Source organism: Heliangelus exortis, chromosome 12 (genome assembly GCF_036169615.1).
Source record: "Heliangelus exortis chromosome 12, bHelExo1.hap1, whole genome shotgun sequence".
NCBI lineage: Eukaryota > Metazoa > Chordata > Aves > Apodiformes > Trochilidae > Heliangelus > Heliangelus exortis.
Window position 1 is genome coordinate 13,478,444 of NC_092433.1, and position 23,800 is coordinate 13,502,243.

Sequence of the window (23,800 nt, forward strand, 5' to 3'; positions counted from 1 at the left end):
GCATAACATGAAGCATAATACATTTTTCACATTTAGCCCAGTAAGATCTTTTCCAGAAGACTAACTTAGCCTGTAAGAAAAGAAGCCTAGAGCAAAAAGATTTAGAAACATATCAGTATCACCAACAGGCTTTAAAGCAATCTCATTAGGTAGACACATGCTATGTTTTGTGAGAAAACTAGTAACCTAATAACTAGATTGTCATCAGAAAGAAAATTTAATAGCCATGCTAGCAGTGAAATACTAGATTTTCCTCTCCACTGCCATCTGCATCCTGTAAAATCCTGTCAATTTCTTTGGCCTGACAAGCTGTCTACCAAAATGCTTTTGGCTTCATTTTTTTCAGGGATCTATAACATCTGGAAAATTATTTTAACTTAAGAATTACCTGCCCTTTTCAGGCTTGGAACTGCAACAGAAACCATTCAAGTTTAAGCATCACCTTCCAAAAGAGAAGTATTCAACACCTGTTAGATACAGAATTTCAACTACACAATTAGTTCATTTTGGAATCCAGTTATGATGAAATAAAGTAAGGCACATGGATAGGACAAAAGATACTTGTTACCCTTAAATATTGAGAAATATATTATTTCTTACATTTTGTTTATAGATTAACAAACTTGATTACAGGTAGTAGTTTACAACACCACTAAACCATGTTCAGGGAAGTGAACCTAACACATTCCCCACAATTACAGCTTATGAAGGTTAATTGCTTTACTTAGAAAAACATGGCCATAAGGGATTTCAATAAGTATTTCCATCTTAGCCAAGAAATACTGTTATAACAACAGAACACTGAACCTGAGACAGCTGGGTTTTTAATAAAATCTCAACCTCCAAAATCTAGAATAAGTGTTATACAACTTGAATCTTGTATAAATTCACATTTCAGGTTCTATGGAGCCACTGTATTTCAGTTCTGCCATAATATACAGGATTTTAAGACCATATAATTCAGTCAGCTGGAAAACAGATTGCCACTGCTGTTCTCATTCTCCATCCATACTTAAATTCTAACAAATTTGGCAACTAGTATGTTGAAAACCTGTAAGTTAAGAGAGCAATGTGGTATACAGTCTGAAAGATTTAATCCCAAATATCAGTGTGTACAACACATTAATCTTCAGAATTTAGGGATAATGCCAGATAAACTCATGCAGTAAATACACTGGCTAAGATGATTAGTTCAGAAAGCATAAAATCCTTCCAAACACCATCTCTGTCTCAACATTCAGAAATAAGAAGTAACTCATCCATAGAAGGGGATAAAACCCACTGGTTCTAGTGGAGTGACTTTTTTCCCCACCCTACAAATTTAAAATTCCTACAGTATATACAAACTATAACAGAAATGGTTGCTAAAACACTATATACAGATATATTCCATTCTTGGGGAAAATCCATCTCCTCTTTGGTGCAGGAAAAATGTGCATAGTATTACTACTTGTGCTTGATAAAAGCATGGCACACCTTGACTGATGCATAAAAAATAATTATCCTTACTATCTCAAACTGAAGCAGCAACTCAGAACTCACCCATCCTCATCTGTGAGCAAGGAATTAAAAATTACCATATGACTGCAATGTCTCCCTGGCTATACATGAAGTATTTCAGACAGCATGATACAAGAACAGTTATAGATCTTAGATACAGTGTGAAAAATTACTCCATTCAGCTACTCAACTTACATATACAAAAAGATAGACTATTGACTCATGCATTGAACTTTACCAACTGCTATGACACTTTTACTTTGTAGACAAGTTTTTAAAATTATGTAATCATTCAATTTACTGTACTGTGGAGTTCTGAAGAGACTGTTGCAAATGTAGTTTCCTTTGAGGCAAAAAGCTATGATAAAAACTTGAAAATAGATACATGACAAATTCCTACCTTCATTATTCTTTTTCCTTCAGCAGCCTTTTAAAGGTACCTTTTTACAACAGGAAAATCTACTTCTCCCTCAAGCACTATTTTAGGAGTGTTTTCCTCCTGTTCAAGTTATTTAAAATGACCTACTTGTTATCAATTCATAACAAAGCTCCCATTGATGCCATTTGTAACATTGCTACAAACTTGTTACCATATAATCACATACCTGAAAGCAGCACTGCTTTATTGCATATGCTAAATGGTGCACTACCATTTGAACACTTTACTCCTAAACCAAGAGCTTCAGGAAAATACTAATTTAATAGCTATTACATAAATAAGTATAGATAATGAAAAATAAATTAAGCACATCATATTATTCTAATTCAATACAGAAAAAAAGTTCCTCTCTGTCTTATTTCACAGAGAATATACCAGAGAGACAATAGTAAATATTGGGTTTCTACCCAATGAAAATATAAAAGACAATTCTTGGTTATATGTATAACATCCAGTGCTCATTTTATTTCCCAAGTCTCACTAAAAAGAGTAAAATGATTTTGCTTCCCTTCACAGGAAAAAGATTAGGTAGGCATGGCATTTTTCCACTTCACTCTTGTATGCGTTTATAAGCTTTCCTTTTGTAGATTTATGAATTCAAACAGTGCTAGGGTTAAGCTGGAGCAAAGCAATTTGGCATGCTTGCATCTGCTTTTATCAGGGAAAGGAAAAAGCAATCCATGAGGTCTGGACTGACCTTAAAGCACAAGTATTTATTTGGAGATTCCAAGAGCTTACCAATTGTGTTTGGTAAGAGGGAACCTAAATTTGATCACACTTGCACAAAATGTCATCTTAACTCAAGCCATCACCTTTCAGTTCTTCGGGTGCAATATAATTGGTATTACTATAAATATTCCCTGTTCTCTCTTTAAAAAGGATGTATCAACCATAGATTCCAGTTGTATCATGCTGCTTTCTACACGACAGTCAAGTTTCAAAGACTTGCAACTTACAAATTCAGATAATTCATGAAATAAATTAAATCTATTCTGTTCAATAAAATTATATTTTCAAAGTGTATATATATAACCCAGTGATGCCTTCCACAAACAATTGTCCCCGAAAAATATTTAAGTCACTAATCTTACAAGCAAAAAACTACTACAGAAAATAGTTTTAGAAATCTCAGATGTATAAAGCAAATGGCTTGGGAAACACATTTTTGCCACTTAAACTCATCAAATTATTTCTAAATTAATTTTTAGAGAACACACTTCATCCTCTAGGAACTAGACACCACTTTTTAGTTTCAAGGTAGGATTGTTCACATATATTTACAGGACTTGAGCAATTACAAGTGTTTCCAACTCAAGTATACAATAAATTAAAAGAAACACAATAGAAACTATTATTGGGAAACTTGTACTGCCTCTCAATGACAAAGATACTTCATCAAACATAGATCTGCGACACTGCAAGCAGTAAAACAAGGAATATGCAGCCCACTGCTTTGCAAATGGACTGCTTTTCCCAAACATTCCCCTCTTAACACCTAATAAGCACTACCATTCTTTCCAGCTAGTGATGTGCTGGTGATTAAGATCATATTCCTTTGTTTCTAATTTATTTCCTCTTCCTCCACCCTTTTTCAACCTTCCATGGTAATTTCCTTGAACTACTGGAAAATACAAATATTTTAAAACACAGAATTCATTTTTTAAGACATGATAGCAAGCTTGTCCTGGTTTTAGCCAAGATGGAACCAATTTTCTTTTAGTAATTCTACTTTTCAGGTAATCCTTCCCTAAGTAGCTGCACTAGCTGAAATAACAGCATGCTTTCCAGTGAGTGTCTGCTTCTAGGACTGGTAACACTCAATGTTTGTAGGTATTGCTAGAGAATGGTATGAAGAACCAAGGCCACTGCTTGGTTCTGCTAAAGATTTTATGCTCCAGAAACAAAAAGGAGCAAAGGGGTCCCACCTGCTTGTAAGGAGTTTCTATCTGCACCAACTATAACATCTAGGAAATATGCTCACACCAGGACAGAATTAACCTCCCCCTCAGAGAAGGTGATTTTTTTTTTTTTTCCCCTTGCCTGTATCCCTCTCAGGAAAAGCCTGTATACCTGCCAGTTAATGCAGGTAATAGCATTTGACAGCAGCTAGGCAGATGTGCCACCTAAAGGGTGCAGACACTGAAAGGAATCAAACATTGAATTTTATTCTGTGCCAAAATAAACAGCAGGAAAAAAACCCTGTGTGTACATAAGAAATGGAAAACAAAACTATGCAAATTAAATATTAGTATAAAAGATATTTTGTTAACAGCTCATCTATGATATGCAAAACCGCAGTTACCATATAGTTAAATATATGAAGCAAGTACAAGCAGTTGTAAACTTACAAATTGTTCATCCACATATGTACATACACTTATGTTCTCCTAAAAGTTTTCCTTGAATATACTTGTATTTGCTGGAATAAATATTTGCAATCTCTTTTTTTATTCCAATGAGCAGTTTAATTGTGCAAGTACATATTAAAAATTTACCATGTTATAAAATAGTCATAAAAAAAGTCACACCACACTATATATTCTTCTGTATTATACAAATCAGTTGTTTAACAAGTATTTAAACAGTTCATCATAGATATTTACAGTTTGATGCTACAAATTCCTATCAAGTTAAATTTCACTGCATAATGTGACTGTTATTTTTATTTCTAAGTCTTCCTTTATGTTGCAGGCTGCTTTAATTCTCATTTCCACTTTTCTGAAACTGACAAAAGAAAATCTCAAAATGAAAAGAAGCTGTTGAAAACAAATATGGGTTTATGGATGTTTGAATCTGACCATAAAAACTTCTTGATGAAAATTAGTACCTGTCAGGGTTCCTGATTTGTTTTCCAATCTCTTCTCAGCAGAAACTATTTCTACTTCACCTATTAATCAAAGAACAATTAAATGATACATTTATGAGTAAATACAGAATATGCTGAAATATCTTCAAAGACTGAAGTTACTGTAATACTTTATACACAGACAACTGCTACCTAAATTTTAAGATATATATCCACTGAACACACAGTAAAAAAAACAGTTATGCAGCATTATATATCTTACTTTGCTGCTTTCTTTAGAGATGTTGGATGCATACTACTACATAAGCAAGCCCCATGCAAATTCAGACAAATGGTGAGAAAAGCCACTTTTATTTTTTTCCCCACCTGGCATTATTTGGCTGGGGACCAGATGTAGTACCACCGCATTTATTTTTAACTCTATGAGCATTAATCTTTACAAATATAACTACACCAGAATAAGCTAACTACTGTGAGCAAAGCAGAAGTCAGCAATCTTTCTCTAAGATTTGGCCACCATCAGCACATCAACTTTCTTTACATTTTCCCTCTGTCACTCAGCAGTTTTGTATGATGGGGAAGCCAGGTGGCTAAAGAAACTGTCTCGTCAGCTTCATCTTCAATATACATAGATCTGTGAATATAACAAAGGTTGCAAGGCCATGTTTGTCAACACAATGTAATAAATACACTTATCTTTACTTTATCTTCTCCTTTCTGTACGCCAAGGCTACTAAGGGATAATAAATAATTATGTTTACTTTGTTCAGCCACTTACTTGATGAAAAGAGTCTACTTATTATGTTGCTTCTTTTCACTGCTTTAAAAAAAAATGCAGTTGAGTCATTAAGCCAAAAATCACCCAGCAAACATCTAGAGAGCAGAGCCTAGGTTAAAGGAATTTTGGACAGAACTCATTTCCTGAAGTTACAGGGAAACTGGCCTGCATGTTTGTCAGCACAACAACTCAACACTTTACACTTTTACCAGCATTTACACTTAAGGCTGACACAAGTTATTTGCCCACACAAAGGCAAATGAGAGAAATTGACATTCCTGACACAGATCAAACTGAACACTTCAACCACCTTTTTTGATCTTTACTGCTATAAATCCATACATCACCCTAGTAACACTACATAGAGTTTTCATCTTATTTAAGCATAGTAAGAAACAGTTTTGTCCAAAACCAAATTTTTAGTCTTTCCTTCCATTTTGATGGTAGAAAAAAAAAAAATCAAGTGAGGGAGAGCTACTTATTGTCTTCACCTCATTACCTCTCCAGTGAGAAAACACATTTCTACACTCCACCCTCTTAATTGCACCTAAATGACAATAATTCCTCAAATTGTTTAGACTAGCAAGATCAGGCTATGTAAGGAGCAAGACACCCACACCAAAAAAAAAAAAAAAAAAAAAAAAAAAAAAAATGGGTCTAGTCAAGCTGCACATATGTAGTAACTAGGAACACAGCATTTAGGAAATAGGAACATATATTTCAGGTGTTTACATACTAACTATTGCTGAAGATTTTGAGAGCTTAAGTGTATATGTATATATTGTATATACATGTTTTTATTTGCATGCATCTGGGTTATCCTTTCTCTTATCCACCCAAAAAACTCATTCAGGTTTCACAGCCTTCTACTGAAAACAATACAAAATATATTTTAGCTTTCATATCTCTTGAAGAGTTCGTAAGACATGAAGCATCCTTCTGCTGACTTCTTAAAATGGTTCTGTTCACTGACATTTTCTTTCCAACATTATTTTGGATATTCTTTTTATATACATGACACTGTCCATGATTCATTTGGGTCAGAAGTAATTTGTTTTATTTCTTTTGCACAAACCAGTGGGCTTTCTGAATGAATCACACCATTTTTATTTTATTTTTTTTAAAGGATAACTAATGGTTTTACCAGTAAACTACACTTTGGTATTCATTACCCTCTCAGTGTTCAAGACCACTAGAAGTCATTTCAGTTCTTTGTTATCCTCTCAACAATGAGACTGAGTGCAGGTGCCCTCTATAATGACCTAGTGAACAGAACTGAGCTGAACATTTTCATATAATTTTTCAAATCTGGAACATTACGTCTCATTTCATTTTTATGAGACTTATTTAAAACATTCTCCATGCACGTCTTGGGTACAAAGATGATATTTTTCTTATTAGCTTTTTTTCATGGCTCTTTCAGCCATTGCACAGAACACAAGCTGAATTGTCATTAGCCATTGCTGAGCTTTACAACAGTTGTATTGATTGGTATCTCCCAAAGGCATATTGTAATCATTTTACCACTGGGAGGGTTACAGGCAGACACATGCTCTGACATCCCTTAGATATGATAAATGCAATCATTTTCTCTATCACCACAGAATGACCCTTTCTATTCCTCTGAACCTGTAAAGCCCAAAAAATAAGATCTCCCTAAGTTATACATTTGCCATACTTTCCAAAGTCCTGTTTTTGACTAGCTTGTGGTGATTCGCTTAATTTCCTCAATTAAAGTATTCAAAAGGAATACCTAGTACATTCCTTTTGAATAATTTTGTACTGCAGCACTTTGAATAAAACATTATTAACAGGATTTTCCTCCAGTGTCATCACATTCATAAATACCAGAAGGTGTTTCTGACACGTGCCACATATGGATCACTTTGTCTACTGCCACAATCACTATTAATATAATAGAAACTAGTATGTGGTTGTTAATAGCTAAAGCAAAGATTTGATCTGTCTCCCTTTCAGCAGCATGTTCTTCACTGGTGCCTCACTATCATCCTCAAATGATCATAATGTCTAACATTCGTTTAGTTTCTAAATACCTCTGTAAATCCAAAGTAGCCTGTTAGTGCTACAATAAAGCAAGCCTACACTTTATCCACATATAGATGTTTTAAGGCATACACAATGCCAACATGATTAAGGTACTATGTGTTCATGAACGCAATAAAGAATATAATTTGCATTAATCTTTGAAATAAAAGACTGTAAGACAATTGGACAGGTTCTGTAACTAAATACATATTACATCCTGTGTCTATGAACGTTACATCCAGTAGCCACAGACTTTATACAGTTTACAGTGACAGATGATTCAAGGAAGACTAATTCTCTGCAAACAGCAGAAGAAAAAAATCCATGCTAATATAGCAAGATTACTCTTCCATATTAAAACTGAAGTTGTATTCAGTTTTGTAGTTAAATTATTTTTAAATATTTGCAACCTTGCCTAGTTGAGAAGTGTCCCTCCCCATGGCAGGGAGGTCAGAGTAGACCATCTCTAAGGTCCTTTCTGACCTAAGCCACTCTATGATTCTATAAAATACTAGTCAAGTGTATATCTAATTGGATGCAAGTTGATTACAGAATAGGTAATTCACAAAAGCATTTTAAAAATTATAGAAACCATAAAGATAGACCTTCTCTTTAACAAGTTACAATCTTACCAACTACCGTACATGTTCTTGTTGTATTTACCAATATTGGGGGCACTGAGGAACTACATAATGCATTAGGAAGAGTGATTCTATGATTGATGCCTTAATTCAGAAGATCTGACCACAGCAGAGAGTTTTAATATTAAAAAGGGAAAAATTTTCTTGACTATATGTGACTCACCTCATTACTGTAAGACTTGTAATGATTTTTTTTTTTAAATCTAAGTATTGTAAGTCTTGGCTATTACACTTCAGGTTAATCTATTTTAAAATTAAAGTCGTAACAATTTTTCCCAAAGATGTCACTTTATCAATTGTTACTACTACTATTTTTTTATACTCTAGATCTGTAAAACCGATCTAAAACATACAAATTCATTAGTAATACTTTACCTTCAGTGTTCATAAAGGAAAAAAAAGGACAACAGAAAATACCAATCAGTACTTCCAAGACTAAAAATCTAATTTGAGACCAAACATTTTTGAGAATTTCCACACAAGTTTGAACACTTTAAGTACTTAAAATGAAATGAATTACTCTGCAAATCTTTCCATCTATTTCCTAGGAATTATTTCTTTTCTTATTAACCACAGAACTTTTAGCTATTAAATATGGCATTTCTGATTTTTTTTTTTTTTTTTTTTTTTTTTTTTTTTTTTTATGCCCTATTCTTTCTAGCATTTCATTTCACTGTTACCAGGGGTGTGAGCAGGTTGCTGACTATGCTGGTACGTGGAGCAGGGAGAAGTACCCTCTCCACATTTCATTCAGATAATAGAAATCCGCAGGCTGCTCAGTGTGACAGCTGAGCTATGAGAGCTAAAGCAACTTGTTCCGCTTGTCAGCCTCCGAGAGGCTTCTGCAGCAAGACACAATTGTGATGACACCACCATCACAGAACTGGGTCAAACATACGGTCACTTTAAAACAGGATGTCAACCATTCTTTCTACTTGAGGAATTTGATTCAGTGACACTAAAAGCTGTTAGATACCATTAGCTTTATATCTAGGTTCAAAATGAAACCGTTACTTCGGTAGAATGTGAAAAATCCTCTTGCAAGCCCCACACTGCCATTAAAGTTCGCAGGAATCGCCAACTGTCAAAAAATGTCACTATTGCCCAAGGGGATTGGGTGCTTTATGTCCAGAACACTTTGCTGTGTTGCACCAGGGATCTCTGCTTCTGGAGTAATATTTCTATTATGACCCTTGTGGCTTAAATGTATTAAAATCCTCACAGAATTTTTAAAAAGAAAGATTATACAGATACATATGTATTTTAATTGCATAAATAATACATCCTAACTCATGCTTGGATATATTCATTTGTTCAAATCATCACCATACATAGAATTTTATTTTTTTTTAGTGGAATAGAATTACTATTTGAATTGGAGCTATTTAAAGAGAACTAAAAAGTAGTAATGAATAATGTATTCTACTTTTTTCCCTAATTTTTGGAAGATTCACTTGCTTTATATTTTATATATATTGTATACTATACACCAAGCACAGTTCAAAGTTTAAGTAGTTGTAGTACGCAGCTCATGCTTCATGGTAGATCTCAACATTTGGAAAAACAGATATTGAGATGAAGACAGCTATGACTCTGACTTTGGATCATCAGAATCTTTATGTAAATGACATACTAAAACTATTTGCTTTAACATCATTACATTATGTATGTGTTTCAGCAGAGGTAACCTGAACCAAAAAGCAGTAGAAATGTAGAAGGAAAGAAAAGCAGTCTAAGGCACTCAAAAGTAATTTCCCTCTCAATATTTCACCAATTTGTGCTGGCAGTCTGAATCAACATCAAATCACAGATTCACAATTCAATTTAGAGGTACTTCAATACACCTTATTAAAAATTTCATATATATCAGGGGTTTATGTATATATTTTTATTTACACAACATAATTGGCTTTCCAGTTCAACAATTTTCAGGAAAAATATTTTCAAGAAAAACTTCTCATGGAACTGTTTAGATAAGGTTATTCCCATTCTTTGTGAAGTTAAAACTTACATAATTCTTTAAAAAATATTATTATTTACTTGCTTTGATTTCTAAATGCCTTTGATCTAATTCATTAATATTCATTAGTCTTCTGATGTTGGACTAATGAGAATTTCATGTGTTCATGAGAAAATATTTAAAACAATGTTAGACTTTGATTTATGTTTTTTTTCCATCAGCATTAACAATACTTTATTCTTTGTATTCTCCAGCTTTTTCTTCAAGCTTCCTGAAGACCTAGTCTACATACTCCAGTACAAACTGGAACCCAAAAAATGTGTAATAATTCAGTCAATTATGAGCACATAATACTAAATGGCTAACAGTGTAAGCACTAATACAGACAGCATGAATAATGGTCATACTCAATAACATTTACTTCCACGTTTTACATACATTATTTATGTTTATCATGGAGCATGTCTGAAACAAAAGAATAAATTATACAGCCACACCATTTCAGCTTCAAGAATTTACAGGCACAAAACCAGCAGTGTTGTTGCTAAAGGACAATACCAGACACATATTTCACATCACAGGTGGCTACATGCACAAATAGCTAGCCACTTACATTTAGGAAAACAGGTGGCTTTTTTTCTTAGTTTCCACTGCTTGCAATACATATCCACAAGAAGCTCACTAAGAGTGTCTCAGCATATGCTGCACAACATACCTCCAGTACCTACACTGCCTACGTTGTAAGAGGCCAGTGGAACCATTCTGAATTTACAGGCTGAGACAATCTGTCAGATTGTGCCAACAGTTTCAGGTTAAACATCCACTGTTTAGATTTTAGCTATTTCAAATTCATTCAGAATGCCAATTTACACTTGAGTAACTTAAGCAAAGCAGTCCTATGCTACTACATCTACTGTGTATGCAAAGCTAACTGGAATAGGCAATAACTTAAAGAGTATCATTTCTTCAAAAGTAAGCACCTATGAAGTCAGCTCCAGTAACTTTCTGCTCCCAGAAACTGCAAAGGTCTTTTGCTGAAATATCTTTTTGGGTCAAGAAATGGCATAAACCTCAGTGCTAATGAAGTCAATAGCACACATTTGCTTAACTAGCATTCTAGACCAGTTGACTACTGTGTCTATTATAGTTCTTACATTCTGGGCCTGCTACTTCCAAATTAAGATCAAATTCAGTATTTATTTATTTTTAAATATTATTTTGCAATAAAGCCACACCAATTTGAAATCATCCATTAGAACATCCTATCTACTAATTAATTCTTATATCACAAGAGAAATACCCATTATAAGCTTCCTAGTGACAACACTCTAAACGTGCAAAAGCAGGGCAGTACCTCATTGCACAGAGCCCACTGCAGCATACAGAGACTAGAACATTCCAATGCCTACCCATACAGCACATTTCCATATGCATGGAATGCCTTGACACAAGTCTCAGTATGGAGTAATGACAGACAAGTTCAGATAACTAAAGTATCACACACTCTAAAAGCGCCAAGTGTCCCACAGGACACTCAGTACCTAACAGCATTGGAATCCAAGCCCAAACATTTCAAGAGAACTGTTTTAACACATACCAGAGTTTAAAATATCTTCACTTCAAAATATCTTCACTTCACAATATTTGATGGTACTGATGTCACTGATGTCTAATTGCCTGTAAAGCTATGCATATCAATATGAATGCAGTTCTACATTACAGTAGAATTCTGGAAAAAATAAGGAAGTAATTTTAGAAGACTTATGTAGTATACAAAGTATTTATAAAAGCCAGATGCTATGGATAATCATCCATTTCTAATTCTGATTATGTGCAACATCAGGCCTTATATACTACTCACAATAGAAGTATTCATCTTCTTCCAAAGAAGAATGTTTTTTTCTCACTTTATCCTTCACCTGAACTAACATAAGTCTACATCTACTGATACTCAGTCTTCCATTCTGATATTCAAACTCACTGCTTGGAGATGTGCCATTATAGCATATATCAGATTGGGTAAAGTAAATCAAATACATACAATAGTTTTATATGGTTTATGTTCTAAAACATTTACATTCAAAGTTGTACTTCAAAAATACACATTTCCAAATTTTTAACATTTTTAGTTTTATAAAATTGTATTATCAACGTCTAATAACTACTGCTTCTGTTGCAGCACTGGGAAGGACACATCTTGCAAGAGGTATAAAACTATTTAATGGACTAGGATTCAAACAGCAAAACTGAGGAAAAGCTGACAAAAATCTCTCATTGAAAACACTTGGGTAAACAGCAAAGATAATTCCTGCTACGAACAGTAACTGATCAGTGCAGGGAAGCTCACAAATTACACTAATGAGAAAGAAGCAGGCAAAAAAATACGTGCCTCAAAGCAGAAGGAACACCTTGGCAAAACTCCCACAAGCAAACAAACACACTTCCAGTCTAGACTTCACCATGCTTCTGCATCTTTAAAAGTACATGTACCCAGCAGACAACTGTCTGCCATATGAAATTAGACTCAACCAACCTGGCCAAATACCCAATTTACTAAAGCAATTTCTTTAACTAATAACAAATCTGTGTGACCAATCTGTTGCTAGTAATATTGAAGCTTGGTTATACCCACATGAACTAAAGAAACTTCAGATTAAATAGATACTAAATTAATCTCTGGTAAGGAAGATTAGTGCTCTACTTAGAAAGACATATTTCTTATTACTGAAAGAGATGCAAATTCCTGGATGAGATTTATATTCTTTTAACCATAAAGATACCAAGAACAATTTTCTAACCTTTCATATAACTGTGCAATATGTACACTCTTTCAAGACTTTCTCAATGAATGTGCAATTCTGAAAAGGTACTCAATGTTTAAGTGAAAAATCATCACTATTATTGTTTTTAATATCTCCCAGTTACTTTAAAAGTCAAAGATATTTCTACCAGTATAACTACAATATTCGGGAACAAATAACAGCCTTTTTAGAACAAAAAATAAACACCTTACAGATGCAGTTTCCTTTGTATTTAATAGACATCCACTTCCTTGCTAATTGCCGTTGGGTTGAGACTAAAAACTGCAATTAGTTATGCTTCACTGACACACACATGAACACTACTGATGTTACATTACTCAACCTGAACATTAATAAACAAGACTCTTAAAAATTCTAAGTTGCACCACTTCTACTTTATTAATCTATTTTGGAGCAAGAGACAAATACACTCTATCCTCTACATATATCATTCTAGATAGAAAAAACGTTAGTCTGCCACATGAACACAAAGCCAAGACACTAACACCACTGTTTAGTTTGTGCAAGCAGTACTTAATTAAGATCATAAAATATGAAAAAATAGAATGCATTACTAATGCTGTTTTATTTTCAAATAGCCCTCAGTTACAAATGAGTTTCACTAAAGAAATGAAATTGACAGCATAAAACCCAGAGGAAAACAATTTTAATTAGTTCAAACAAAATGAACAAAGGCTACCAGCAGTAAAAACCTAACTTCTTTAAATTCCAAAATGAATCTCCTCTCCTGACCTTTAGAGAGCTCAAGATGCATACGTACACAGAATAAACAAAATAATTTGAAAGCAAATTCACCGAGTGCACCTGACCTTTGAAAAAGCACAGATAATTTTAATCAGATTTGCACAATGTTAGTCTAAGTTTCCATGTAGCAACACAATGATGACAAAACTACTTAAGTAAGTTAAAGAAAAACTTAAGAAACGAAATACACTTTCCCAAAGTAAAAGCATTGCTAAATAGTCTGAAGTAGCCAATGGCTCTAAAAGTTTCAGGTTCAGGAAAGATTCCTACAAAATTCTACTCCCTCAGTACCCAGGTAAAGCTGTACAACACACTCATACAGAGAAAAAGCCTTCTCTGCCAGTTATCAAAGTTTGTGTTAAACTGAAGAGGTGGCACCTAAAAGACAAAAAAAAAAAGTTACACAAACGTTTTAAAAATTAGTTTTCATATGAGTGGCCAGAGGTTACCTCCTTGATCATCTAGCATGCTGTAGTTTACTTCAAGCCTCTTGTTTATGTTGATTACCTTAGATTTTAAGAGATAATGAGTTTAAGAAAGTAAGTGAAACCAAGTGTTGCAAAAAATAATCTGACAAGGACTACTGACTAGTAGAAATCTCTACTTACAAGGAACATTTCTCAGAACTACAGATGAATTAGGCTTAGTTGACACAAGGTGACAATTCCATCCTCTCTGGAAGGACAAGCAGTCATAGCAAGTCATAAGCCACTTATTAGCCACCAAAGTTGACTGTTGCTTGCAATGCTTGGAAAAAACAAAGAAAGAAACCTTATATGCTATGCAAGTTCCAAAACAGCTTACTGCAAGTATAGCTGTGTTACTGCTGCCTGATGAAGTGAGGAGAACATGTATAGCTGAAAGCTTTGTTTAGATTCAGGATGTGCAATCTCTGTCAGATTAGACCTGACAGTGACAACAGGATTCTGCACAAGCTGAAAATGATAGCATGCAAGTAAAATACAGCTAGCTAAGAGAAAATTTTCAAATACTTAAGTTTGGCTGTGGCACTTCTGAGAAAAGACCAACACAGAGCTGAACATAGATCCTCATTAATCTGATATTTCCCCAAGACTAAACTCTGTCCAATGAATGCAATAGAAAAATGTAGCTTTGTCAAATGACGTGCTTTAATCTAACAGCACTAGTTCACATTACCTCTAGCCCAGCTGGTTTTTTAAAGCTTATTTCTTAGCTTTTACAGGAAAATGTTCAGCTTAACAAACAACATAGATATTAGAACAGCTGGAAAGAAAGTATGAAGTAAATACTCTTAAACTACATGGATTCTTAACTACACATGGCTCACAAATTAATTTTACACATCAGCTGTTTCCTTGTAGAAACCCCACTACTCCTGTAAGATCTATGAGCAGCAAGGTGAGGCTAATGTGCTTCTGAAGACAGAACTTGGTCACCTTATCCACACTCAGACCATTAAGTGCAAATATCATAACATTTGACACAGCCTCTGAAACAATAAGCAACAGAGCAGAGTTTATAAATCATCTGACAACTGGCATTGCCGAGAGCTAACATGTTAAGGTAGGATCATGAGCAAGACTTTTCCATAACAGCAATCCTCCATTTCTGTGTCACTGATTCATTATGCAAGTTTGATGTAGGTCAGGCAAACCTTTTTTCATTGAAGCAACAATCACATTTCTCTTCTGCCATACTATTTTGGTCTTTTTCTTGCTCCTTTGGCTCACACTATTTTATCCTAGAGCTTATCTTTCATCACAGGTATCTGATAGCCTGATCTGTTTCTAATAAGGAGCTTAACTTATTCAGCTTATCAGGAAGGTTGAGAATGGAGCTGATCACTGCGAGCAGCCACATATGAAGGCTTACAACACGCAGCACCCTGACTTTGCATACAGAGTACACAGGATCTACCACTTCGAAAAGAACATTAGAGAATCTGAAACTTGAATAAGACCCAATTTCCAGACACTGAAATTTGAAATGAGCTTTAAAAACTGAAAATAAATATTGAGGTAACTTATGACTATGCTATTGCATTTCAATTTATGAATGTGAAATCAAAGTTATCACTGTTTTGGTACAGTGAACTCCAGTTTTGTTTAGTTCAGGGTAGTGAGAAGGCAGGCTACATGTACAACAGTTTCCACTTGGGAAATCTCCAATCTGTGGAATTCTGAAGAATGAAGAGACTGTACTGTATGCATCCATTCTAATGTAGCTTCAGAGTAAGTTCTAAACTGTCAGGCAAAATTTCAAGCAGGAAGTTTCTCACAGGAACATCAAATATTTATTGTCACATTTGTTTCAAACAATAGGTTTAAAGACACATTTATTTCTACAATTTTAAAAACTGTTACTTCAATATATATAATATGCTTGCTGCTAAAGGTACATGGAAAAAGTTATTCAGAAAGCACAGACAAGAAAAACCATTGATCCAATTACAGTGTAGGCAAATGACCCATCTCTGCTTTATTTATCTAGTTAAATTTACAATGCCGAACTTGTATGTCCTGTCTGTAATACACACTAATAAAATATGGGTTTATGACAATACATAATTTTTAAATATACAGTAATGCAACTCAGCTGCTGATCCATTACAACACGGCCACATCCCAATTTGATGCCAATATCGAATAAATCCAGTTTTGATGCAGTGCCTGTGTGGCTGGAAGCCTATGAACTGTATCAGCAAAGAAATTAGAGCATTCAGCTTATCTCTAAAATTGACTGTAAGCATCCCACTACTGTTAAAAGCCAAGAAGCTGCAGCTACCTTTCAACGGGGAAATCAAACAAGAAATGAATTATAACCTATTCCACTCTGGAACACAATCAAACCGGTTTGAATGAAGCTGTGAACATTTGCACAGATATGGCTAGCACAAAGAGGCTGTTTAGAAATTGTTCCTTTCCACCTCTGTCAGGACAATGCACAAGTACAGCAGCACCTTCTCTCTACTACTGCACTGTAAATCTGCTTCAGAGGATGACAGCAACTCCATTACCTCATGTTTTCTGGGTGGTAATACTAGCATCTCTCTAAAGCAACTCCAGATCTTTATTCTTGTGTAAGCAACTGTCTGCAGGCTGTACAATGAATGGGAACAATTAGCATTTCAAGTTCAGCAAGGCTGAAAACAATCTTTCTGTATAGCAAATGATGCCAAGAAGGACATAGTATCACCTGACTACCATCAGCCCCAAAGTGTCCAAGTTTTTACCATTACTTTTCATAAAGTGGTATAGTACAAATGTATCTGTGAACTAACAGCTCTACCATAGGTAGATTCTTGCAACACTGGTAAATATTGGTAGTTCCATCAGTCTTAATACACTAAACTGAAAACTACACAAGATACTAAATATTCAAGTAAACGTAGAACAATTTTGGCTTTTTAATGTTTTCATCATATTCATATTTTCAATGCACAAACAAGGAAGGATCACAAACCTGCTAAGTTTACCACAAAAAAACCCAACGCTGCACTAGAAAAAATTAAAAATACCAAACACAGAATAAAACCTCCTTCTACTTGGGTATCTTATTTTCAAATTTTGAAGGATTTGTCTGTATCTTTATCCATACAAACCCTTTAAATATACTTCTTTTCCTAAGTAAATCACTCCTACTACTACTACTACTGACAGGTACTACCCCCAGAAAAATACCTGTACTAAATAGCACTGTTGTGTCTGTTCAGAGTACCTCGAATTCTAGATAGAGTTAAAAATAAAAACACAGCAGAATTCTTTGCACTTTGTTGCATAACATACATCCACTTCTAAAATCTTCCACAGTTTAAATACTGCACCTAGAATGGTCTTATAGAAAGCTGCAGAGACTTTTTTTTTTTTTCTCCAAGTTACAGGTAGCTGCTTACCATTCCATACTGAACAGCTTAATTATTGCTGTCCAGATGCCAGGAACACCCTTCTTTTTATTTCAGTAGTTACTAGGACAAATAACTATAAACAAACTTATAGTAATTAAGCACAAATATTTAACAATACTTATAAATAATAAATCAGAGATTAAATGAACAAAAGACTACTCTTCCACAAGTCTGTAATGATAATTGAACCAAAAATACTAGTTGATAATCTGCATGCAGACACACACAAACTGGCCCAAGTTTGACAATTACTGTATAATAAAACTAATATTATTGTAGTTTCATGATAATTTAAATACAACTTCTTTAAAAGCATGCATGCGAAATGGTGGTTAAAGTCCAGGATAATAAAAATTTTTATATAAATATTTTTTTAATGAAATAGCATAGACTATTAGCTCTTCATTCAAGATGTGTTGGTATTGTTTTCTTCCCTAAATAAGCTAACGTTTAAAACCATATTTTAAACAAGACTACACATTTTCCTCAGCAAAACATCTGATGACCAAAGACTTTTATAAACCTTAGATTTAGGCAAGGTCGTATCTGTCCGTCCCTCATCTCCTTGTAAAACTGAAAGTTTTAGAGCCAAATTTAACCTGAAAACTTCTCTGCAATGAATAAAACTGCTATTCTGAAACATTTTTCTTCACAAGCATATATTTCTTTAATATTTAATAACACAACATGCACTAAAAAAGAGACTGAAATCCTGAAATCATTAGGAGATGTCCCAGCTGAAGAAATAAAAAGATGACATACATTTCTCTGCAAGTGTAATTTCAAAGTCCTTTCACATGGGGATCTAAAGACTGTCAGACTGATTGCTCTGCTACTGTATATTAAATAAGCTTGTAATGAAACTACTAGTTTTGAGTCACTGAGATGCCAAATATCCCATATGAAGTATATATATTTTTTTTTTTTCTTTTTTGAAGCTGGAATAACAAGAAGGTGGTAAGAATCAGGTACAGCATCAAAAAAGGACAAAAAATTAACAGAAAAAAAAGAAAATCCAGCACCACTTCATTGTAGTGACCACTTAGAAAAACAGGAACAAATGAATGTGATTTAAAAGCTAATTCCAAATCCAAAAAGGCAATGATGTACTTTACTTCCTATCATTTCAGGGAATCATCACACTGCTTTTATTATCAGCACACCAAATGCCAATCTTAATACAACCTAAGTGTGAATATGAGCCTTATGTGTTACCTGGCACATTCTAACATGCTTTCACAATTTTAGTTCTCAGTTAAGACTTATATACAAATCTAGCAAAACAGTTCAAAGGACTGAATTTTCAATATTTGCCATTGAAAGGGACAAATTTTATGCATACTTAGTGCCAAATGTTATCACTATGCCAATTCCAAGTCTTACTCTCTATAATATCAGAAACAATTTTGAGAAATTAAATGTGTGAACTATTCAAACATGTGCAATGACTTCTAAACAATGGAATACCTTTCAAGGCCAATACCTAAAATAAAATAAAAAAATAAAATAAAATCAAGCTCAACTAACACAACCTTATTTTTTAATAATAAAACTTCCAAAATGCTGAATATTAAGTTGCTTCTCATACAACCCTATTTTATTCTTACTTTGTGCACATGCTATGATGTAAAGAGGTAACTACTTCACTAAAGAACACGCTCTGAAGTGAAAGGTTTCAAATTCTGACACTGTGTATCAGCCTGTAGTTTTAGGATCAACTGCACATGAGTTAGCTACATGGATGCAGAATGAACATACTGTGCCAAACATACGAGTTTTACTTGATAAATTACCAGTGTTGTAGAGAAAGACAGGAAGAATTAACACATCTTATTAAAACCTTCCTTAATGCGTCCATCTTCCCCTAGAGCACATGGGAATAGAAAGCAACAAAAACATGTAGTCCTTTAAGGATAATTTTTATGTAAGTGCAAAGAACTTACAGTAAGGCAAATAAGACAAACATTTAAGACATTATTTCAAAAAGGAAAAAGGAGTAAATATGGATAATACTGGCCAACCCACGTTCCACTTAAAAAAAAAATTAATCTTAACACAAAATAAAGCACTGCCTACATAGCACCAAATTATTCGGAAATAATCATCTTGCATTTCAGAACCATTCTAGCATTAGAATTTGAGCTACTGAACTCCATGACACTTTTCTTGCAGACTTAACATCAACATTTGGGCCTCTGTGTAGTAAACATTACCAATTTGTCTGAAGATGTTTACACGCTAACAATAATTCTATGCACAAACCAGCTGACCAGGTTGAAAAGAGTAAATATTTAACTAATGCAGAAATGGACAAAACTATAAACACACAAAATTATATAAATAAAAGTAATTGAAACAAATGAAGCTGCAGACACTGGAGAAGACAGACTGACATGCATAAAACTGAGCAATTCTATTTACAGCAAATTCAAAGGATTCTTGTGACAGATGACAAAACGAATATGAGGATTACACATTGTAACTATAAAAACACAAATCCTATAAAGTATGCACACAGTTGTAATGTGCCAGACAAGTGTATAATCCTGTGCTCAACACTGAGTTACATGAGTTGACCCAAGCCATTGTTTCCAATATCATCTTTGTATCCTAAAATTTTCCTAACATGTCAAAATATTGACTTGGTCACCAGTGAAGTCAATCAAAATTGCAAACATACAACTCAAAGGCTGCCAAACTAACATATTTGACTATTGCAACAGTCTTAGATTAACACACTCTTCTCATTGCACTTGGAGACATAAAAGAGGTAACAAAAATAAAAGAAGTTGAACTCAAACATTCAAAAAATGGATTATGTTGAAAAATCTTGCTTAATAAATAAGTAAATGAAAACAGGTAGGCTCCACATCTTGCTGCCTTAATTCTTATTACAAGACTGTAATACCAATTAAATAAATGGCAATAATAAAATAAATACCAACAAATAAATGGCATATCAACTAAATAAATGGGGGAAAAAAAAAGAAAAAAAAAATGAAAGAAATACAACTAAGAAGTTTCATTACAAGTGGCAGAATTGAAAACTGAACTAAATTTAGCTTTTACCAGTGCTCTATACCAAACACTCACAGGAAAAACAGCACTATGTCCCCGCAGGATTTCTTTTCAGAACACAGAATGTAACTTTTTAAAGATAGGAATGATACTATACAGTCGTTCAAAGATTTAAAACTAGTCAGAATATCTAAAAAATGCATTTGAGGGGAAATAGGAAAGTGGGTTATGAAATCAGTGGACCTATTGGAGATAAGAAACACCTTGCCCTAAAGAAAAAGGCCAAAGATTTCATGTTATTTTCCCATTAGTCATTTCAATGATTCAATTTAAAACTAAGTAGCCATGAAGTCAGCACATGTTCTGGAATGTCTTATTTTAACCACCAACATCCAACCTTTGAAAATTAATTAGTCAGGAAAATGCTTATAGATGACACTTTGTGCAAAATTATTCTGTGAACTGAACTTTTTATTCTTCGCCTTTAAATTTTTTTTTAATTTAAGATTTTGAATTACCTTAAACCCCTCAAAAATATTTCACGCCTAGGAAGCCCATCTCAAGGGCAAATTTTACCTGTCCATCTCTGTGCTCACATTTTCAGTTCTAGCCTAAATCCAAGACGAGCAATTTATTTCTTTTCCATCTTACTTCCTAACTAAATTATTAAGAATCTGCAAAATTCATCTGTTCCTGGTACACATGCTATCCTTAGAAAAAAAACCCTGCCTTTGCCACGCGTTACCCAGGTTCAACCAAAATGCTTTATGAAGCGGCTATAGAGCACCAGATAAACCCTCGGACAAAGCACATAAAGCACCAAAAATAATTCTAAGCTTCACCACCTTATGCATAAATTTAAACGAAAGGCATGGCCCAGTGTCTCTGTGATGCTAAGATGCAGGTTGCTACAAGGATTGCTTTGGCTTTTCTGGTGAGGATGAATTCGCTTTAACCCACTGGATTTCTCTCCAGAAAGGGGTTTCCCGCCCCTCCTGTCGCTGATCGCATAAGGGCAGGAGGGAGAACACCAGCAGACACCGCGTGTGCGCAGCCCGCACACCGCCAAACCCAAGAGCCAAACGAGTGGAGATGGCCAAGCAGTCCCGGCAAATAATACACTTAAGCTAGTGCGAAATGCTTCCATCGGGATTTTTCACAACCCATACGGGAGGCAAAGGAGGAAGAAAGAGCCGGTAAGCCGGACAGAGCACCCGCCAAGGGGGCAGCGGGCGGTGAGGGAAGAGGGAGACGCGCCTGAGGCAGCCCCTGAAGCGAGGGCGGCGGGGGCCAACACGGCGCTTCCCTCAGCAGCGGAGAGAAGGAAAGGGAGGGGGGAACGAGAAAAAAACCACACAAAATGGAGACTTACACTCCCTTTGCTAACACGCATGCGTTGCACCAGCGAAAAGAGGCGTGCCACAGCGCCCAGACACGGCCCCGCAACAGCCGCGGGGGAAGCGGGGAGGCGGGTTCGCCGCTGAGGTAATGGCGGCCAGGGCGGAACGTACGCGTGCGTACACCGATCGCGGGGAGAGCGAGGACGGCGAGTTGCGCGTGGGCTCCCGCAGCTGCCCCGCGGCTCTTAATGAGGGCGGTGCGGGAGGGGTTGGGCGGGTCTGGGGTATCCGCAGCTGCCCCGGGTTACAGCCCCAGCGACTGAGTTACGGGGAACACCTGGGGCTCTGCTACAGGGGGGGTAAAAGCTGTAACCAAAGTTAGGGGGAAATTCTCACAGGTTGTGTAGATCCTCTCCTTGACTCAGCGCTACGAGGGGGGTGTCCTACGCTTACACTGCTCCCCAGGTGTCTGCTTTTGGCCCGCACTGGAGTCAGAGTTGCAACACTGCCATCAATTTAGCCCTAAGTTTTATTTTCTATGTTGTGACACAGAGATTTCATCCCTCTCTGCCGTATGCGGGCCATGTTAATGTCCCTCTTGAATTCCCTGACCCAGGGGTGGATGTTCGTGCTCCCCGGTTCAGTATCAGCCATACAAGGCCCTCTGCAGCAGTGGGCACTTCCAGGGCTACACATCTACAGTGATAGATTGTTTTTTCTGCCACTGTTTCTCCCACCACCCTTTTCCTGAACGTTACTGTTACTCCAGTGCTTTGGGCAACCAAGGTTTTGATGCGCTTAAACCTGGAACTTTATTTTGTATTTTAAAGGCAATGAGTATAACAAATGGAAGATTTTCATGTGTTTGCTGGAGCCAATACCACTGAGAATTAGTGCAAGACACTCTTCTTAGTGTTCTATTAGTTAACACTGCAAATAATGACCAACACTGCAAGAACTGTAGCTCATCCTGTAGGCTCATATTGAGGCATTGTTGTCACCAACCAGTGAATGTGGTGTCCAGTGTTATTATAACAATGTCAACAGAGACTCAAGATTGCCTTCTGATGCCACCACAGTGTATACCTGTACTACCATACCACAGGGTCAGTCATTTTGTTTACGATGTTTTGTTTACAAATGAGTTTACTGAACAGTCATTTTGTTTACAAAAGTGGATACAGTGTATACAATTCCCTCATTGAATACAAGCAAAGAATGGTGCCATCACAGGGTCACTTCCTATATTTCTTCAGGGCTATCTTCTGCAGTTATACCCTCGAAGACTGAGTTTTCCTTCAAATTACCAGGTCATTGCGAATGCTACTTCCTGTGTAGTAAATTTTGATTGTCTAAGGGTTGCTTTGTACTTTTGTGAAGCCCAAGCATCAAGTCCTAGTGTTTTTAATGACATTACAGATGTACATTGATTTCATTACCTTGTGCTGATTTGGTAGTTTTTGTCACGTCTTATTGATGTCTCTGAACTGAGTTAATATATAATAGCACAGCAGCCAAATAGTAGCAACTTTTTCTCCTGAAATTGACTCGATTTGTCATTAAGGAACATGTACACATTGAAGTCTGTCTCTTCACTTCAACAGCCCAACCTGCGTTCCCTTGGTGCCTTTAAGTTATTTGACTTCTCTGGTCATCCCACCCTATAGGGATCTTATTTTTCCCTTCATAACATTCTTTGCTGCCATTAACTGTTAAGGAGATCATATTGGTTGTAAAAGCAGAGACCATCAGACTTCTATATAGACAGTCACACTGCTGATTGCAGGTGGGCCTCAATTTTAATCAAGAGGTACTGTTTG

At 35.5% G+C, this 23,800-nt stretch overlaps 1 protein-coding gene across 4 annotated transcripts in view; it reads right to left on the reverse strand.

Moving 5' to 3' along the window:
- The window catches only part of FHIT (fragile histidine triad diadenosine triphosphatase), a 513,616-nt gene extending 491,489 nt beyond the window's left edge, over positions 1-22,127 (reverse strand). For 2 of the 4 annotated variants that reach the window (XM_071756166.1, XM_071756165.1), the window contains exons 1-2: positions 22,013-22,127; positions 4,767-4,826 (exon numbers count right to left, since the gene is read on the reverse strand). The gene's annotated coding sequence lies outside the window, so the exon portion shown is untranslated. The remainder of the gene's footprint in view (positions 1-4,766; positions 4,827-22,012) is intronic. The other 2 variants (XM_071756169.1, XM_071756168.1) reach the window with 1 other exon arrangement.
- Positions 22,128-23,800: the final 1,673 nt, after the last annotated feature.